Source organism: Zootoca vivipara, chromosome 3, assembly GCF_965207765.1.
Source record: "Zootoca vivipara chromosome 3, rZooViv2.hap1.1, whole genome shotgun sequence".
Classification (NCBI taxonomy): domain Eukaryota; kingdom Metazoa; phylum Chordata; class Lepidosauria; order Squamata; family Lacertidae; genus Zootoca; species Zootoca vivipara.
In genome coordinates, this window is record NC_142586.1 from 116,460,884 (window position 1) to 116,478,646 (window position 17,763).

The 17,763-nt window shown below is 48.9% G+C and overlaps 1 protein-coding gene across 2 annotated transcripts in view; it reads left to right on the forward strand.

Annotated features, from left to right (window-relative positions):
* The window catches only part of ZNF395 (zinc finger protein 395), a 58,640-nt gene that overhangs the window by 4,705 nt on the left and 36,172 nt on the right, over nt 1-17,763 (forward strand). Inside the window, exon 1 of one of the 2 annotated variants that reach the window (XM_060273189.2) lies at nt 7,830-7,865. The exons of the other annotated variant lie outside the window; for it this stretch is intronic. The gene's annotated coding sequence lies outside the window, so the exon portion shown is untranslated. Of the gene's footprint in view, nt 1-7,829; nt 7,866-17,763 lie in introns of those variants that run through there. 2 annotated transcript variants of the gene reach the window in all.

Consider the following 17,763-nt stretch of genomic DNA (forward strand, 5'->3'; position numbering starts at 1 on the left):
GCTGCAATCCGGACTCTGAGGCAGGGTTGTGTTTAACCGCTCCTCAGCATTCCGGATCCCATCCTCGTCGCCAGTTGTTGTGACGTGGGGTTTGTGATTTCAGCTCTCTTGACAAAACATGCTGGAGACAGTTCTCTAGTAACAGCTCTTTATTAAAGTGAACAAGACTGAAGACTGAGGAGAGGAAAGCTACATTTATAGGGACAGGGGACTAGCTAGGAAGGGATACATTTTGGAGGGAACAATATCAAGCAATCACAGTGCTGCCTTTTGGAGGAAACCAATAAGACAGAGGATCCAAATACAGCAGCTTAAATGAACCAATAGTAGCTGTACCCTCTGGAACCAAAAGGCAGTTACTTTATCCTAATGCAAATACAGACAATAATAATACAGATATAAAATCCTTTGACTCAATACACAACAGTGGGGTGTGTGCATCGGGGGGCACCGAAAAAAGTGGTTTGGTGTTGCAGGGGAAACGTCCGAACAGAGGCCCACCTGGTCCTTCTTGCAAGCAGGGCAGCCAGGCAGAAAGCCTTATTTTGTCGTCGGTGCTGTTGTTGGTTTCAGCCGGCTGGTACTGAGAGGTGGGCTTAATTCAGGCTTATGACCACACTCCTACATGGGTGTAGCTAAAATTCCTCCATGGATTTGCTCCGTCCTTTTTGAGAGCCATCTACGCAAAGGGCTGCCGCCAACATCTTGTGGCAAGGAGTTCCGTGCAATAATGAGGGGATGATGTGAGGAAGTGCTCCCCTTCGTCTGCTCTGCCTCTCCTGCTAGGAAGAGTATCCGGTGGACCCGGTATTCTGGAACTATGGGACAAACATAGAATCGTATTTTATTTATTTATTACATTTATATGCCACCTTTTCCTTCCAAGTTGCTCAGAGTGGTGTACATGATTCTCCTCTTACCCATTTCATCCTCACAACAACCCTGTGAGGTAGGTTTAAATCATAGAATTATAGAGCTGGAAGGGACCACAAGGGTCATCTAGTCCAACCCCCTGCAATGCAGGAATCTTTTGCCCAATGTGGGGCTTGAACCCATGACCCTTAGATTAAGGGTCTCATGCTCTGCTAAATGAGCTATATGAAAGATAGGACTCTGGTCATTTTCTTGCACCGTGCATACTTCCCCCAACCCTCTCCCATGCATCTTGTTGTTCTCCTAATTTTTTTAAAAAAGCATCATAGCCTTAAGGTCAGCCTTTCCCAACCTGGTGCCCTCCAGATGTTTTGGATTGCAGATCCCATCAGCCCAGGCTGCTTAAACTCTTCCACAAAGGAAAGATGCTTAAACTTCACAGTCATTTTAATTACCTTTTTTTGGCTGTTTTTGCACCTTTATGAATATTAACAGTTAATGGTTGCAGATCCTGCCTTTGGTGCTAGGAAAGAACGTTGCAGGTAGGTAATCTAGTACAGCCCTTGCCAAGCTGGTGCCCTCTAAAGGTTTTGGACTACAGTTCCCATCAGCCTGATATGCTGATTGAGGCTGATGGGAGTTTTAGTCCAAAACATCAGGAGGGCACCAGGTTGGGGATTGTTGTTGTTGTTGTTGTTGTTGTTGTTGTTGTTGTTGTTACTACCACCCTACCCATTTGGCTAGGGACGCGGGTGGCACTGTGGTCTAAACCACAGAGCCTAGGGCTTGTCGATCAGAAGGTTGGTGGTTTGAATCCCTGTGACGGGGTGAGCTCCTGTTGCTCGGTCCCAGCTCCTGCCAACCTAGCAGTTTGAAAGCACGTCAAAGTGCAAGTAGATAAATAGGTACACGGCGTTTCCATGTGCTGCTCTGGTTTGCCAGAAGCAGCTTTGTCATGCTGGCCACGTGACCTGGAAGCTGTACACTGGCTCCCTCGGTCAATAAAGCGAGATGAGCACTGCAACCCCAGAGTCGTCTGCGACTGGACCAAATGGTCAGGGGTCCCTTTACCTTTACCCATTTGGCTAGGTTTCCCAGGAAGGAAGGGAAGGAAGGAAGGCCTGGGCTTATAGATTCCCCCCTCCCTCTTCTCCTTTCTTTTGTAATCTTTTTATTTTTATATGTTTGCCCCACTTCTGAGCTCATGTGGCAGAGAGACTGTGGTATGTGCCTTGCCATGCTACCATTTGTGCACCTCCAATGAAGCTGGGTGTTGGATGAATGGGGACAGATACAAGAAAGGCAATGATGGCCACCAACCCAGATGGCTTTAACCCAGATGGGAGGAGGAGAACCATCAATGGCTAGTAGTAGCCATCATGCCTATGCTATGCTCTGCCTCCACAGTTGGAGGCAGCAATGCTTGTGAACATCAATTGTGAAATTGTGCTTGGAGCTTGCTTATGAGTTTCTCATAAACATCTGGTTGACACTGTGAGAACAGGATGCTGGATTTGATGGGCCATTGGCCTCATCCAGCAGGCTCTCCTTATGTTCCTATGCCAGCAAGTCATCTGGAGATATTTGCTCTGCCCGTTGTGAATTTCCACCTGCTGATAGCGGCCTGGGATGTGTAAACAGATGGATTTGTTGCGAGTCTGATGGGGGTAGGTGTATGGGTTTTGTTTTGCAAAACAGTGTGAATCTCCTGATAGCAGGTGAACGTGGAACTCCTTTATAGCTTTGTGAAAGAGACCCCTTCCTTAATATATATATATATTAATCCTTCTTTACGTACTTGAAATAGCCCTGTCTCAAAAGCAGCACAGCCGATTCTGTGTAGCTTACTATGTCCACCTGATGTTTTGGACTACGGCTTCCATCAAACCCAGCATCCTATGGCCCTGCTGACTAGGGAAGATGGGAGCTACAGTCTTAAATCATCTGGAGGGCACTGTCGTGGTAAAGGCTGCCCTAGAATATCGAGCCACCAGAGCCTTCCTTATAGAATTGCAATATTATGGAGTTATATCTATTGTAGAATTACAATGGTGTTTGGGAAAATGCAGGGAGGGTGCCTAACTTAGCACAGAAGGTTCTTAGTTAAATCTCTGGCATCTCCAGTTCCGACCCCACGCACACAAAACAAAACAAAACAAAACACAGGTAGCAAGACTCTGTAGAGAAGACCCAGGAGTGCTGTGCCAGTGTGATTAGATGGTAGCAGGCAGATGGAAAATAGCCTGACCTGGTCTAGGGCAGCTTCCTTTGACAATAGAGAGTCTTGTGACATAGAGACTACATCTCCAGGATGCAGTCAAGAGGACTAGCAAAATGAGAAGCTTTTTTTTAATACCAAGTCAGACCATTGATCCTTCCGGCTCAGTATTGTCTACACTGATTGGTTGTGTTTCCCAGGGGTTTCAGACAGGAGTCTCTCCTAGCCATACCTAGAGAGACCAAGGACTGAATCTGGGGCCTCCTGCTTGCCCTTTCCTCCCTGACTTCATAGGACTCGTATCTATATCCACTGATGGCTCTTGGCTGCATGTTGCAGATGAACTGAATGTCAAGCTAGGACAGGCATCCCCAAACTTCGGCCCTCCAGATGTTTTGTACTACAATTCCCATCTTCCCCGACCACTGGTCCTGTTAGCTAGGGATCATGGGAGTTGTAGGCCAAAACATCTGGAGGGCCGCAGTTTGGGGATGCCTGAGCTAGGACTTTGCAATGTATTTCAGGTTGAAAGCGCTTTCAGCCAAGCCACATCTGAGGTGGTGTGAAGACTCCTGTGGTAGTTCTCAGACCTAGTTCTTTAGGATGCAGTCATTTCCAAAGTCTGCAAGATGAAATTCCTTAACCAGAGATACCTCACCAAGAACAAGTCTCACATATGTGTCCCTTGCCATGGAGATAGGATGCAATTCTCCTAGGAAATGCTTAAAGTTTAAGATTTTAAAAGCAAAATAAAAAAATTCCTTCAGTAGCACCTTAAAGACCAACTAAGTTTTTATTTTGGTATGAGCTTTCGTGTGCATGCACACTTCTTCAGGTGTTTTTAAAAGCAGTTGTGATTAGCTCTTCTGTATACTCCAGGTCAAGGGGGTGGGGGGTAAAACCCACCTTTTCGGATGCAACTTGAGGTGACTGGATGGTATGCAAAACCCAATTGCAACGATCTTTCAATTAATGTGCAAATGACAATTATGGTCAAAGGCCTGGAAACGATGCCTTATGAGGAACGGCTTAGGGAGCTGGGTATGTTTAGCCTGGAGAAGAGAAGGTTAAGGGGTGATATGATAGCCATGTTCAAATATATGAAAGGATGTCATATGGAGGAGGGAGAAAGATTGTTTTCTGCTGCTCCAGAGAAGCGGACACGAAGCAATGGATTCAAACTACAAGAAAGAAATTTCCACCTAAACATTAGGAAGAACTTCCTGACAGTAAGAGCTGTTCGGCAGTGGAATTTGCTGCCAAGGAGTGTGGTGGAGTCTCCTTCTTTGGAGGTCTTTAAGCAGAGGCTTGACAGGCATATGTCAAGAATGCTTTGATGGTGTTTCCTGCTTGGCAGGGGGTTGGACTGGATGACCCTTGTGGTCTCTTCCAACTCTATGATTCTATGAAACATTTACATTCTTTAATGTGGGTTGTTATAATTGTACGTATTAGGAAATGTGCCCAGGGCTGCCAACTCCCACTTTGCCTCAAGTAGTCCTATTTTTGTAGCTTGTGGCAAACCCCTACCCCCCACCGCCCCAAATTGAAATACAGAGCACACTTGTCCCCTTATTCCCTGCAGACAGGAATACTAAGAGGATGTTCTTTGGAAGAGAAAGTTCTCTGCTGCGAAGGTGCTGCGAAACATACAATTGGATCCTGCCCCGCCCCGCCCCTGTTTTTCTTTTCATTAAGAGAGTTTCAACAATATGGCGCCCTGCCACCTTTCCCTCCAAACACTCAGCTGCCTGTTTGCACTTTAGGTGTGTCTCTCCAAAGAAATATCTTGCAAACTCCCAGTGCAAACAAAGGGGTAGTGTAAGCTTCTGCTGGGGGCTGGATCACATAGGTGTCTTCAGTAGGTGAGAACTGCAGCTCATGCCACTAGGCTGGCGTAGAGCCTGCACCCCTGCTTCTCAGGGGTGGCAGTTCACACATTCAGCTCCCAGCCATGCAATGTGCGGGGGAGATGGACAGGGCAATGTTTTGCATGTCCGCTCAGTTTCTCAAACACAAAACATTCCGGAAGTCCGTTTGACTTTCGAAATGTTCGAAAACCAAGGCTGTGGCTTCCGATTGGCGTAGGCGCCCCGGAAACAATAGCCGACAACCGCATCGGATGTTCGGCTTCCGAAAAGCATTTGAAAACCGGAACACTTACATCTGGGTTTTCGGCGTTCGGGAGCTGAAATGTTCAAGTACCAAGGCGTTCAAGAACCAAGGTTCCACTGCACAAGCACCCTTCCCCAAACTGATGCCCTCCAGTGGCGTAGCGTGGGTTGCCAGCGACCGGGGCAAGCAGGTATCCTTGGTTCTGTGCGCCGACACGGTGGAATGAAGGGGCAATAGCTTGGTGGCCTACCCGAGTGGTAGCCATGGCACCCTGTGAGGGTCAAGCATGACGGGGTACTGGTTGGAACTGATTTTGCCATTCAGGAGCCGATTTGTTCGTCAACTACAGTGGTACCCCGGTTTACAACCACAGTTGGTTCCGGAAGTCTGTACTTAAACTGAAGCATACTTAACCTGAAGCGAACTTTCCCATTGAAAGTAATGGAAAGTGGACGATCCAGACGATGAAAAACACCCCCTAAAACAGCAATTTAACATGAATTTTACTGTCTAATGAGGCCATTGATCCATAAAATGAAGGCAATAATCAATGTACTGTACTATAAAATAAATCAGACAGTATTTTAGGTGAAAAAAATTATTTTAGGTGGAAAAAATTAGCATTGATTTTTTACCTGGGCTGATGATAGTCATTGTTTGGATGGGGGCTCAGGTCCTCTTCCACAATCACAATGCCTTCGCGGAGGCCGGGCCTTCGCTCCGGACCTTTGCGGAGCCATGGGAGCGCCTCCACAGCTGCGGCCCAGTCTTCAGGCCTTCGCGGAGGCCTTCGTAGGCCTCGGAAACCTCGGTTTACTTACTTCCGGGTTACAATCGTTCGTAAACCTGAAAATTCGTAAACCGAGGTGTTCGTAAACCGAGGTTCCACTGTAAGCTGCTTGAGAACCAAGGTTTCACTGTACTACTACTACTACTACTATCGGTACTATTTAATTCTGCCAAGTGCGTAAAGCTGAATGGACACATGTTAAATGTGGGCAAGTTGCAGGCTTGCTGTATTTGCAGAGACCTGGGGATGGGGAAACCTTTAAGATGAGGGTCGCATTTTCTTTTGGGCAAGCATTCAAGGGTCCGCATTTTAGTAGTGGCTCAGAGCGCAGAGCTAGGGACAAACATGGATGGAGGAACCGCTTAAATCTTGCTCTTGTATGGTAGGTTAGTTTCCAAAGACACCCCTGCACCTCCTCTCTGTCCATCATCTAAGGAAGCAAAAGGCATTGTTGGAGTTCAAGCCCAGGTCCCCGCCACGTGAAAACAACACGAAGGGAGGTTGCAAAGGTGTGTGTGACTAGGAAGGAGATGTGGGCTGTAGAGTGTCCTGAGGGCCATATTGAGAGACCTGAAGAGCTGCACTCAGTCCCTGGTGTAGCTACTGGTGTAGCTTAAAAAATACTGGTGGCGACTCCTGACTAGTGTTCCAATACACAGTTCTTTTCCTGCACTGGTGCAGACCCACCCGCCATCCTTTGTGAAGGGGAGGGGGAGTGTTTAATTCTGTGGCACTCATTTGCTGGCCAGTGAAGATGGGAACTTTAGGAGTACTGTATTAAGGGAGGATAGATGGGTAGACCCGATTCACCCTGTCAAGGAAAAAATCCTCCAAATCAATACATGCCCAAATTCTAAGAATGCTCAAATTTCATCTCACTCTTTATTTATTTCTTCCTTCAAAGAAACTGTTTGTCCATAGCGATTCTAGACTATGTTTTTGGGGAGCGGGGAAACACCAAATGCCTAGAAATTCGTGATCTGTTTGGCTCATATCCTGTGGCTTCCCATAAGCCCCCTTTGTAAGCAACTTTTGTGCAATTCAGACTTTGCGCAACAGGGCCAGCCCTGGGTCTGCACTCTCTGTTTTCTGCCTTTGCCCACTTTGGCCCTTTTTTCTCTGCTCAGGGTCCCAATTTCTCCTTCTCCTCCCACCCAGCTTTGTGCTGTAACATATAGAGAACTAGCAGGGCACCAAGGTTGGAGTCCTGGTCTAGGACCTGGGAGACCAGGGATCATATCCCTGATGAGCCATGAATCCCGCTGCATGACCTTAGGCCAGTCTAACTTTGAGAGCCTTTGAAATAAGGTGGGATGTACATATAGTAATAATAAAAGCTATTTTAGGCCTTTCTCACTCCCTGTTGGGTGGGTGGGGGGTGCATTTTCTGCAGACCAAAAGCCTCGGATCGAAAGTCTAGATAGCGCGGCTCTCAGCCTCCAGCTGGCGGTCATCCAGGTGTGCCCTTGGCGACACGCAGGTAACCTGCCGCCGCTTCTGGAAGCTCCACGGCCAGGGCGGGACCGCTGCGCGCCGCCTCCCTCCAGCCAGGTGCCTCCGCCGCTACGCCCGTCGGTCCATCCATCGGCCCCTTCCGCGCGTTGGCGAGATTCTCTCCTTTTGCGCGCCCACCACTCCCTTCCGCGCGCGGGGACTCCATTCCGGGGGCTGCCTGCAGCCGCGTACGTGAGGCAGCCTGTGCCGGGGACAGCCGAGGGGAGGGGACTGGAGGAGGAGGAGGCGGCGGCGGCAGGGAGGGCGGAGGGAGCGGGCGAGCCGCGGCGGAGCTGGAAGGGGAATTTCAAAACAAGCTGCGCGAGGGAAGGAGGGAGCCGAGCTGGCAGGCGAGGCGGAGCGCGCACGGAGCTGGTAAGCCGGGGAGGGGGCGCCCGTCGGGGGCTGGCGGTGCGGGCGTGGGGATTGATGGGGGGGCTGGTTGTGGTGCGGGTGGGCGACTCTGCTCTTGCAGCTGCACGGCGGTGAGAGGGGTGTGTGCGAGGGGGCGCGCCGGCGACGCATTCCCCTCGCGCTGCGCCCGTGCACCCTAGCCAAGCTGCTCGGGCCACTCCGCGCTGCCCGAAGGCGCGCACTCTTTCTCTCTCCATGCGTGTCTTCCTCGATTCCTCCGCTCCTGCCATGCCATGCAACGACCCCCCCTTCTTCCAGGGAGGGCGATCGTGCGTGGATTATCCCTCCCTGCAACCGTGCAGCCTCCTCTTGCGCCCCCCCCGCCCCGGATCGCAGCCCTGGGTGCCTCCGCTTTCCCCTCGACGGGTTCTCGCCCGCCCTTTTCCTTTCCCCGCTGCAGGAAGCCCTTCTCCGCCGCCTCCGCTGCTTTTTGCGCGCGCACACACCCGCCATCACCGGTGATCGCGTAGTGCGCGCTTATGTTTTGCTCCCCGCGTGTTCGCCACGCCTCCACCACCTCCGAGCCGTGTCGGTGTTTTGCACAGGCGGCGGCGGCGGCGCGCGGCGAGGCGGCACCCGCGGGCGCTTTCGGCCGGCCGGCACACCCCCTTCTCGCCTCCGCGGCCGAGCCTTCTCCGCGCACCTTCCGCTTCGGCCTCGTTCCCCGGCCCCCTTGGGCTACCTGGCACGCCCACCCCCGGGACAGCCGGGCTGGGGCACCGCGCGAAACGGTGGTTGGTGGTGGGCTCGGGTCGGCATCCGCCACGCCCCCTCCCCTCGCGGCCATGTCGCGGTAGTGCACAGGCCGCGCCCCCCCCCCCGCGGGGACCTGATCCTTCCTCGCAAGTGGCGCCGTGCGTCCGGCAGGCCGCTTCCCAGGTGCGCGCTGCGACGGCTCGATCAAAAGGAGCTTGGGAGCGTCCGCACCGACCGGGGCTTTGGGCATCTAGGTTGATGGTCGTTTGGGGCATTCTGCCTGCAGAGGAGAAGCTTTACCGGTGAGCTGCGGCACTCCCCCGTGGCGAAGCAGGGGGTCATCCTCTCTCTCCAAGATCTGTCTGTTTGCTGCATTTCTAGCCCACGTTTACCTCCAAGGAGCGGAAGGTGGCATGCATGGTTCTCCCGCTCCTTTAGTCCCCACAACAACCCTGCGAGGTAGGGCACCCAGTGACTTCCATGACCAAGTGGGGGATTTGAGCCCTGGTCTTCCCCAGGTCCTCGACTGACACACTAACCACTGGGCCACACTGGCTCAAGCGGAGATGCTAGGGACTGAACCAGGATTCTGCACACATTGAGAAGTGGCTACTGATTATCTTCCAGGCATAATTCAACGTTCCTCTTCAACCAGGCCTTGGGCTGATTAATATCCTACAGCCTTTTAAATGTACCTGTGGGAAAGGGGGTGTTGCTGTTTTGCTGTTCTGTTTTAATTATTTACTTGTGTTTTTACCTTGTATTTAATTCTGTGAACCCCTCTCAGATCTTTGGATGAAGGGTGGTATATAAATTTAACAAATAACAATGAAATAATAATAATGTAGCCGGCCATGGTGATGGGCCAGCCGTGGCCTAGGTAGGCTAATAGTTTGATCTGGAGTAGGACAGCTCCTTGCACACTGAGGGATGGAGACTCCAGGGCTCCCCTTTCAAGACATTGCTGGACTCCCAACTCCCATAAACCTTAGCAGCCAGCTTGGCCAATGGTCAGAGGTAATGGGAGTTCTAGTTCTGGTGGGGAGGCAGGCAGGGCCTTCTTGGTGGCTGCTCCCAGACTTCGGGACTCCCTTCTGAGGCTAGACTGGCTTGCTCCTTGTTGTCCTTTGGGAACAGTACTGTACTGTGTTTTAGGCAAAGGGCTTTTAACAGTGCTGTTAAGAATATGGTGGCCTTTAAGTGATGGCCTTTCATGCTTTTTTACCTTTCTATATTTTTTATGAGCTGTTGTGTTGATTTGCGTTAGCCATCTTGAGTCCTAGCCTGGGGAAAAGGCACGATATAAGTAAGTATTATAATAAAACCGCCCTGAGATCTCCTAGTATAGGGCAGTATATAAATTCAATAAATAATAATAACAACAACAAATAAAACGTCATGCTCAGTCGGTAGAGCATGAGACTCTTAATCTCAGGGTTGTGGGTTTGAGTCCTATGCTTTGCAGGGGGCTGGCCAAATGACCCTTGTGGTCCCAACCCTGCAATTTTATGATCCTACTCGTTGGGTGGCAGGCCCCTTTTGGGCATCCACTGCACTTTGAGATTTCCAGTCCTTTCTCTCCCATTATGATTTTGCTTTCATACACAATGCTGCAACATCTGGTTGGCCCTTTGCTGTGCTACTTTTTTCTCCTGGTCTGGTTTAGGCCTGAGTGTGTCTACTCACAAGTAAGCCTGTTGAACTCTCAGGCAAGTGTGCTTGGGATGGCAACTAGGGCCTTACTTCTGCTGTCTTCTTGGGGCTCTCAAGTGGCCACTTGTCAGGGATTCTTTAGTTGCAATTCCCGGATTGCAGGGGGTTGGACTAGATGACCCTTGGGGTGCCTCCCTGCTCTGCGATTCTGTGGCCGGCTCTTTGTAAGCAGGGGTTGTAGGTCCTGGTTCCAAGGTTGGGTCGAGTCCCTGCACCTCTTATTCAGAAGTGCTGAAGTGTCTTCAGACCACCCGTGATGCTGTAGGCCATGGAGACCTCTTAATTTTCTGGCTGGTGGGGTAAAGGAGGGTAGTTTTGTCAGCATGGCCTTTAGCTGCCGACTCCTGTAGAGCAACCTTGACTGTGGCCCTTTCAGGCTATGAATGAGAGCAGGCTGCCTCGGATGCAGAAAATGGCCTTGTGGACACTCCTGGCTTCCACTCTTCTCGGCCCTCTTCAAACATCTCAAGGGCTTTTCACACAGAAGATGGAGCAAGCATGTTCCCTCCTACTCTGGAGGGTAGTACCAATGGACTCAAGTTACAAGAAGGGAGATTCCCACTAAATATCCAGAAGAACTTTCTGACGGTGAGAGAGCCGTTCGACAGTGGAACAGACCCACTCTGAAAGTGGTGGACTCTCCTTCCTTGGAGAGCTTTAAACAGAGATCAGATGGCCATCTGCCAAGGATTCTTCAGCTGCGTTGCAGGGGGTTGGACTAGATGACCCTTGGGACCCATTCCAGATCTATGATTCTATGAATCTTTTGGGCCCAGCTGCGCAAAGGATTGGAGTGGAGTGCTTCCCCCCCCCCCCATTGTGTCAGGTCCCTTTGAAATGGGTTTTGCCTCCTTCTTCCGATAATTCTCCTGCTTTCTTCTGGATTGTATCTCAGGTCTTTTCCCTGGGACAATCTGTGACACTGCCACCTTGCCTTGGAACACCTAATGCCGCGATAGGAAATGAACTGGATTTATTGGCTTTATAGCCCTCCTTTTCCTCCAAGGAACTCAAGGTGGTGTACCTGTCTCTCCCCGCCTCATTTAATCCCAGTAACAACAACCTTGTAAGGTAGGCTAGCCTGAGAGGCCCGCGGTCAGCAAGTAAGCTTCGTGTCCGAGAGGGGGGATTTGAACCCTGGTCTCCCAGGCAGCGTTCAAAATCCGCCAGGCGTGTTTCGCACCCGGCAGTTTGAAAGCACGTCAAAGTGCAAGTAGATAAGTAGGTAGGTAAACGGCGTTTCCGTGCGCTGCTCTGGTTTCGCCAGAAGTGGCTCAGTCATGCTGGCCACACATGACCCGGAAAAACTGTCCGCAGACAAACGTCAGCTCCCTCGGCCTATAGAGTGAGATGAGCGCCGCAACCCCAGAGTCGTCTGCGGCTAGACTTAACTGTCGGGGGTCCTTTACCTTTACCTTTTTTATCAGCCACTTGAGACCAAGTGTAGATGCCCGGGTGCCAGGATGGCACCTGACATCTCCACCACCTGGAGGTGCATACAGTGGTGCCTCGACGTACGAATTTAATCCGTTCCAAAGGCACCTGCGTAGGTTGAAAAATTCGCAAGTCGAAAAGCACCATTTGAAACACGATTTCCCATAGGAATGCATTGGAAACGAAAAATTCGTAAGTCGAAGCAACCCCATCTAAAAATTCGTAAGTCGAAAAAACCCTATCTAAAACCGCTGTGGTTTCCATTTGGATGTCGAGAAATTCGTAAGCCCCATTTGTAAGTCGAAAAATTTGGTTGTCTAGTCGTTCGGAAGTCGAGGTACCACTGTACCTGGGAATCCTTGGATCCTGCCTGTTTTCACACACTAGCAATGCCTCCTGCAGAATTCTGTTATGTTTTTTTATCTGCACAACCAATGAATTTCAGGAACCGAGAAGTTGTATTGAAAAAAATACGACTTTCGAGACACCTGGCCCCCAAATGGCAACTAGACATTCTGTTTTGGCACCTGTAACTCTGTTTCAAGGAGCCATTTGGCTCCTAGCTTATATACCTGAGTTTTTAACATTGCTCCGATGTCCTAGTCTGGCACCCTAACCGCCACACCTTTATTTGGCTGGCAGTTTTTTATATGCCCGGTAGTCTACCTGGCTGCTCTTTCTGTATGCTCACCTGTGTGGGTGTCTGTGCCACTGACGGAAAACATAGATAGTCTGCAGCCGGGGAGGAATCGCCTCTTTGGAGCTTCTTTCCGACAGGCGGCTGGTTCTGTGTGATTTCCCCCCCTTTTAAACCACAGATGACTATCGCAGGCGTAATTTCAAGAGGAACAAGCCACGTTAGCTGTTGCAGCACACAGCAAACGGCCCCGGTGGCACCTTGGAGTCTGGCTCGTTTTGCACGCGACCTTCTGCCACGATAAAATCGGTTGTCGCAAGGCCGCGCGGTGTCACAAGACCTGTCGCCATCCTGCCACAGAAACCCTGCATGACGTGCTTAAAAATCCCTCTGTGTTCGAAACTTGTGTGGGCTTCAGAATGACGGTGGGGGTCACATGAAGCTGCTTTCATTGGAGGATAGCACTCTGTGCAGCAGGTGGCAACAGTGAAATGACAGAATGCTGTGCACCTCCCTGCACATGGAAAGCTAGCAGGGCAAGGAGAAGGCCAGGCTAGAGCCTGCTAGTTTGCTATGTGTCAAGAGGTTGTTTTCTGTGGCAGTCGGGGGAGAGGGCATCTGCGGCACCTGTCAACTGATTCTTATTGACAACTCTATAAAAATGTTTTTATCTATGCAATTGTTTTAACTGGTTTTATGTATGTAAACTATTTTAAATACAATGTTGTAAATTGCTTTAGGATGCTGCTGAATTTTGTTTGTATTCTTCTGTCTTTACAATATGAAGACAGAAGAATACATCCCATAATAACAAACAAATACAGCAGCATCCAAAAGAAATCCTAAAGCCCCTGGGATCTTCAGATGAGGGCTGGTGTAGAAATCTAATAATAATAAAAATAATTAATTTGGCTTTTCGTGCACTGTGCCGATTGGCTTGCCACCGTAACATCACAAATATATCTTTTTCCAGAACCAAAGTGTTCTAAAGCCAGGTTTGAGGCACTCAGCCTTATCTATACGCTCCTTTGGCAAATTGCTCTACCGTTGCTTATAGTTTTGTCACCTCTAAAAAGCACGCAATGCTGGACTTCCCTGAGCCCCTTGCTGCTGGAATTTTAAAGGTGGTCAGTAAGTCATATCCTAGCCCTGGCTTCCCACAGGGAAGGACCCTGGGAGGAAGGGATACTATTACCACTGCCATCCCCACCTATTTTCCTCCTCCCTCTCAACCCATCTTCCTTTTGTGTCATGTCTTTCTTCCAGTTTTGTAGGCATGAGGGCAGGAACTACCTTATGAATGATAGTTCCAAGCCGATCTGGGCAACGGGATGAAATGCTTTCAGCAGCTTTCCACTAGGCTATACTGTACATTCTTTGCCTGCGTTCCACCGGCCCTTCAAGCTCCCCACTCTCCTTTTCCTATTTGCACCTTGGGTGCCCTTTCCTAACACCCCATTGCCGGCTCCTTCCTGCCTCTGGGCAAGACCGCCACACCCCCCTCTGTGTAACCACCCTCCTCCCTGTCTCTCTGTTGGAATATGCTGAGGCCGTCAGATCTAAGTTTACAAGCTGCAGGCTTTCCTTCAGAGAGAGCTGCTAATCCTTGCCTTTTCCTTCCTGGAGACTTTGACTGTTAACCCTTTCGCACAGCTGCCTTTAGGAAGGGAGGGCCGTAGCTGAGCAGCAGGAAATCTGCTTGGCGTGCAGAAAGACCCAAGTTCTGACCATCTCTAGGCAGGACTTGGAAAGGTTCCCTTGCCTGAAACCTTGAAGTGCTTCCGCTGGTCCGTGTCAATGGTATTGAGCTAAACGGAGCAGAGGCCTGACTGGTATATTGCAGCTTTCTCTGTCCTGCGAAGGGTCGTGGCTCAGTGGCAGAGTTATTTCCTTGCAGGGAGAACTACTTTGTGCCCGAAACACAGAGAGGAGCTCTCAGTCAATGTAGATTCCATCAGTGGATCTCAAACCTTTATCTCTGGGCCACACTTTCAGAATGAAAATTTGCGACGTCGATTTTTTTTTTAATTGATAAGAAATAGGCTGGGAAACAAAAAGAAACTAAAGTGCTTGATTTATAATGTAGAACACAACTACTTTATAATATTATCACGGGGCACCCAGAAAGTATAAAACAATGCAACTACCTAAGAACACAAATCATTCCCAAAATATAATTAAAAACAAGCCTCTTATGTACCTTAGGTATGTGTACTCTACAAACTCAATGAGAGGTGTGAGTGAGCTTTTTGCTGGCTGATTTCATTTATATTAGGTTTAATTTGAGCAAGCAAACTCCCCTCCTATTCAGCACAAATAAGCCTTTCTCTTTTCTGATCTGTCATATTTGTCAGAGTTGAAAATTGCGGCTCACAATAATATGTCGCGGAGAACTGTAGAAGAATAGCCAATGCTCTTGAAGAGAGGCGTGGATACTGCTTTGGGTTGTATATCCAGAAGGAGTCCAGTGGCATACTGCCGTGTGAAACCAAGACTTGGATAGCTATCCACATATTGTCAACTAACTTTCTTTTTTGGAGGTTTGCTTGTCGAGTCTTCTGCAGCGCTCTGTTCAAACGGCCATTCTGGATCTCGACTAGGATTGTCCTCAGTTTCGCTTGATGCTCTTGCTCCCGTTTTGAAAAGAAATCTACCCACATTCCGCAAATAAATTAAAAAAAGTTTTGATAATGTAGTATACAGTGGTACCTTGGTTCTCAAACACCTTGGTACTCAAAACACCTTGGAACCCAAACACTGCAAAGCCAGAAGTAAGTGTTCTGGTTTGCGAACTTTTTTTGGAAGCCAAACATGCTCCGTTTTGAGTATTACACTTCCGATTTGTGTGTTAAGCTGAGGTCTGTCTTTGCTATTTATTTTGCCTTTTTGTTTTTGCAGCTCTTTATGTTTTGTTTTTGTAACTGTGTGGAACCCAGTTCAGCTACTGATTGATTGTGTGACTGCAGTACAGTAGCACTTCGGCTTACGTTACCCTCGTAACGTAACGTAAACTCGGGTAGCGTAAACTTCGGGTTGCGAAAGCGGCAAACCTGGAAGTGTTTTGCTGTGTGGGCATCTGCAGAAGTGCTCTGTCGCTGCACACGCATGCACAGAAGTGGTTCTTTTGGTTGCGGAAGCCTTGGGATCCGACCGGAGCTCCAGAACGGATCCCGTCTGTAACCGGAGGTACCACTGTACATTGTTTATTGCTTTATGGATCAGTGGTCTTGTTAAATAGTAAAACTCGTGTTAAATTGCTGTTTTAGGGGTTGTTTTTAAAAGTCTGGAATGGATTAATCCATTTTGCATTCCTTTCCATGGGAAAGCATGCCTTGATTTTGGAACGCTTTGGTTTTGGAACGGACTTCCGGAACAGATTAAGTTTGAGAACCAAGGGACGACTGTGCTGCACTGAAATGTTTACATGTTACATGTCCTTGAATCTTCCCGCCACACTTGCCATCCTCTCTTGCTGTCTTAACCTGTGTTGCTTTTATGTTATCTTTGCAAATATGTACATAGCAGGGCAGCCTCACCTGGACGTAAGCTCAAATTTACTTCTGAGGAAATTTACTTGTGCTTTACTTCTGAGGAAATGTGTACAGGATTGGGATGTTACAAACCATTTGAGGGGGAAATGTTGCACTGTGAACCTCAAACTCTTGGCTCAAATCTCAGCTGAGGATTTCATGGGCAATTGCCACCTGCCTCAGTTCCTCTGTCTGCAGTATGGGGGCAAGAACGCATCTCTTAAAGTTGTTGTATGTTAACACATGTCTTTGTGATGTGCTTTCAGTACTTAATCAGCGCTCACGGTTGGGGGTTGTTATAGTGGTTGTAACATTGCATAGCCTAGTTTGATGTTGTGTAGCCTATTGTTGTTGTTTAGTCGTTTAGTCGTGTCCGACTCTTCGTGACCCCATGGACCAGAGCACGCCAGGCACTCCTGTCTTCCACTGCCTCCCGCAGTTTGGTCAAACTCATGTTCGTAGCCTCGAGAACACTGTCCAACCATCTCGTTCTCTGTCGTCCTCTTCTCCTTGTGCCCTCCATCTTTCCCAACATCAGGGTCTTTTCCAGGGAGTCTTCTCTTCTCATAAGGTGGCCAAAGTATTGGAGCCTCAGCTTCAGGATCTGTCCCTTCCAGTGAGCAAACTATAGGGCTGCCATATTCCCCAAAGTGAGTTGTTGAGCTTTTCCCAGGCATTTTGCCAATTTAGCGAAAACACCCGATTTAGCGAAAACACCCGATTCTTCTCTTCTCATGAGGTGGCCAAAGTATTGGAGCCTCAGCTTCACGATCTGTCCTTCCAGTGAGCACTCAGGGCTGATTTCCTTAAGAATGGATAGGTTTGATCTTCTTGCAGTCCATGGGACTCTCAAGAGTCTCCTCCAGCACCATAATTCAAAAGCATCAATTCTTCGGCGATCAACCTTCTTTATGGTCCAGCTCTCACTTCCATACATCACTACTGGGAAAACCATAGCTTTAACTATACGGACCTTTGTAGGCAATGTAATGTCTCTGCTTTTTAAGATGCTGTCTAGGTTTGTCATTGCTTTTCTCCCAAGAAGCAGGCGTCTTTTAATTTCGTGACTGCTGTCACCATCTGCAGTGATCAAGGAGCCCAAGAAAGTAAAATCTCTCACTGCCTCCATTTCTTCCCCTTCTATTTGCCAGGAGGTGATGGGACCAGTGGCCATGATCTTGGTTTTTTGATGTTGAGCTTCAGACCATATTTTGCGCTCTCCTCTTTCACCCTCATTCAAAGGTTCTTTAATTCCTCCTCACTTTCTGCCATCAAGGTTGTGTCATCTGCATATCTGAGGTTGTTGATATTTCTTCCGGCAATCTTAATTCCGTCTTGGGATTCATCTAGTCCAACCTTTCGCATGATGAATTCTGCATATAAGTTAAATAAACAGGGAGACAATATACAACCTTGTCGTACTCGTTTCCCAATTTTGAACCAATCACTTGTTCCATATCCAGTTCTAACTGTAGCTTCTTACTGTAGCTTCTGTAGCCTATTAATAACGATAATATTTATTTGTTTCTAGCATTGCAGGGGGTTGGACTAGACGACTTCCCTTCCAACTCAAGGAGGTCTTTGGGGATCTCCCCCTCCTCATTTAATGCCCACAACAACTGTGGGGTAGGCTGAGAGGTAGGGACTGGCCCTCAGGGGCACCCAATGAACGTCGAGAGGCGGGGTTTGAACCCAGGTCTCTCCCAGGTGCTAGTGCAATTGGCAATCTTTACCACTATACCACACTGGCTCTCTAGATAAGGACAGAATGGGAACATCTCAATGGTAGTAGCATTTCGCATTTCGCCTGGATTTAAATGGCGAAGCAAATTTTGCAGAGCTTGTGTTT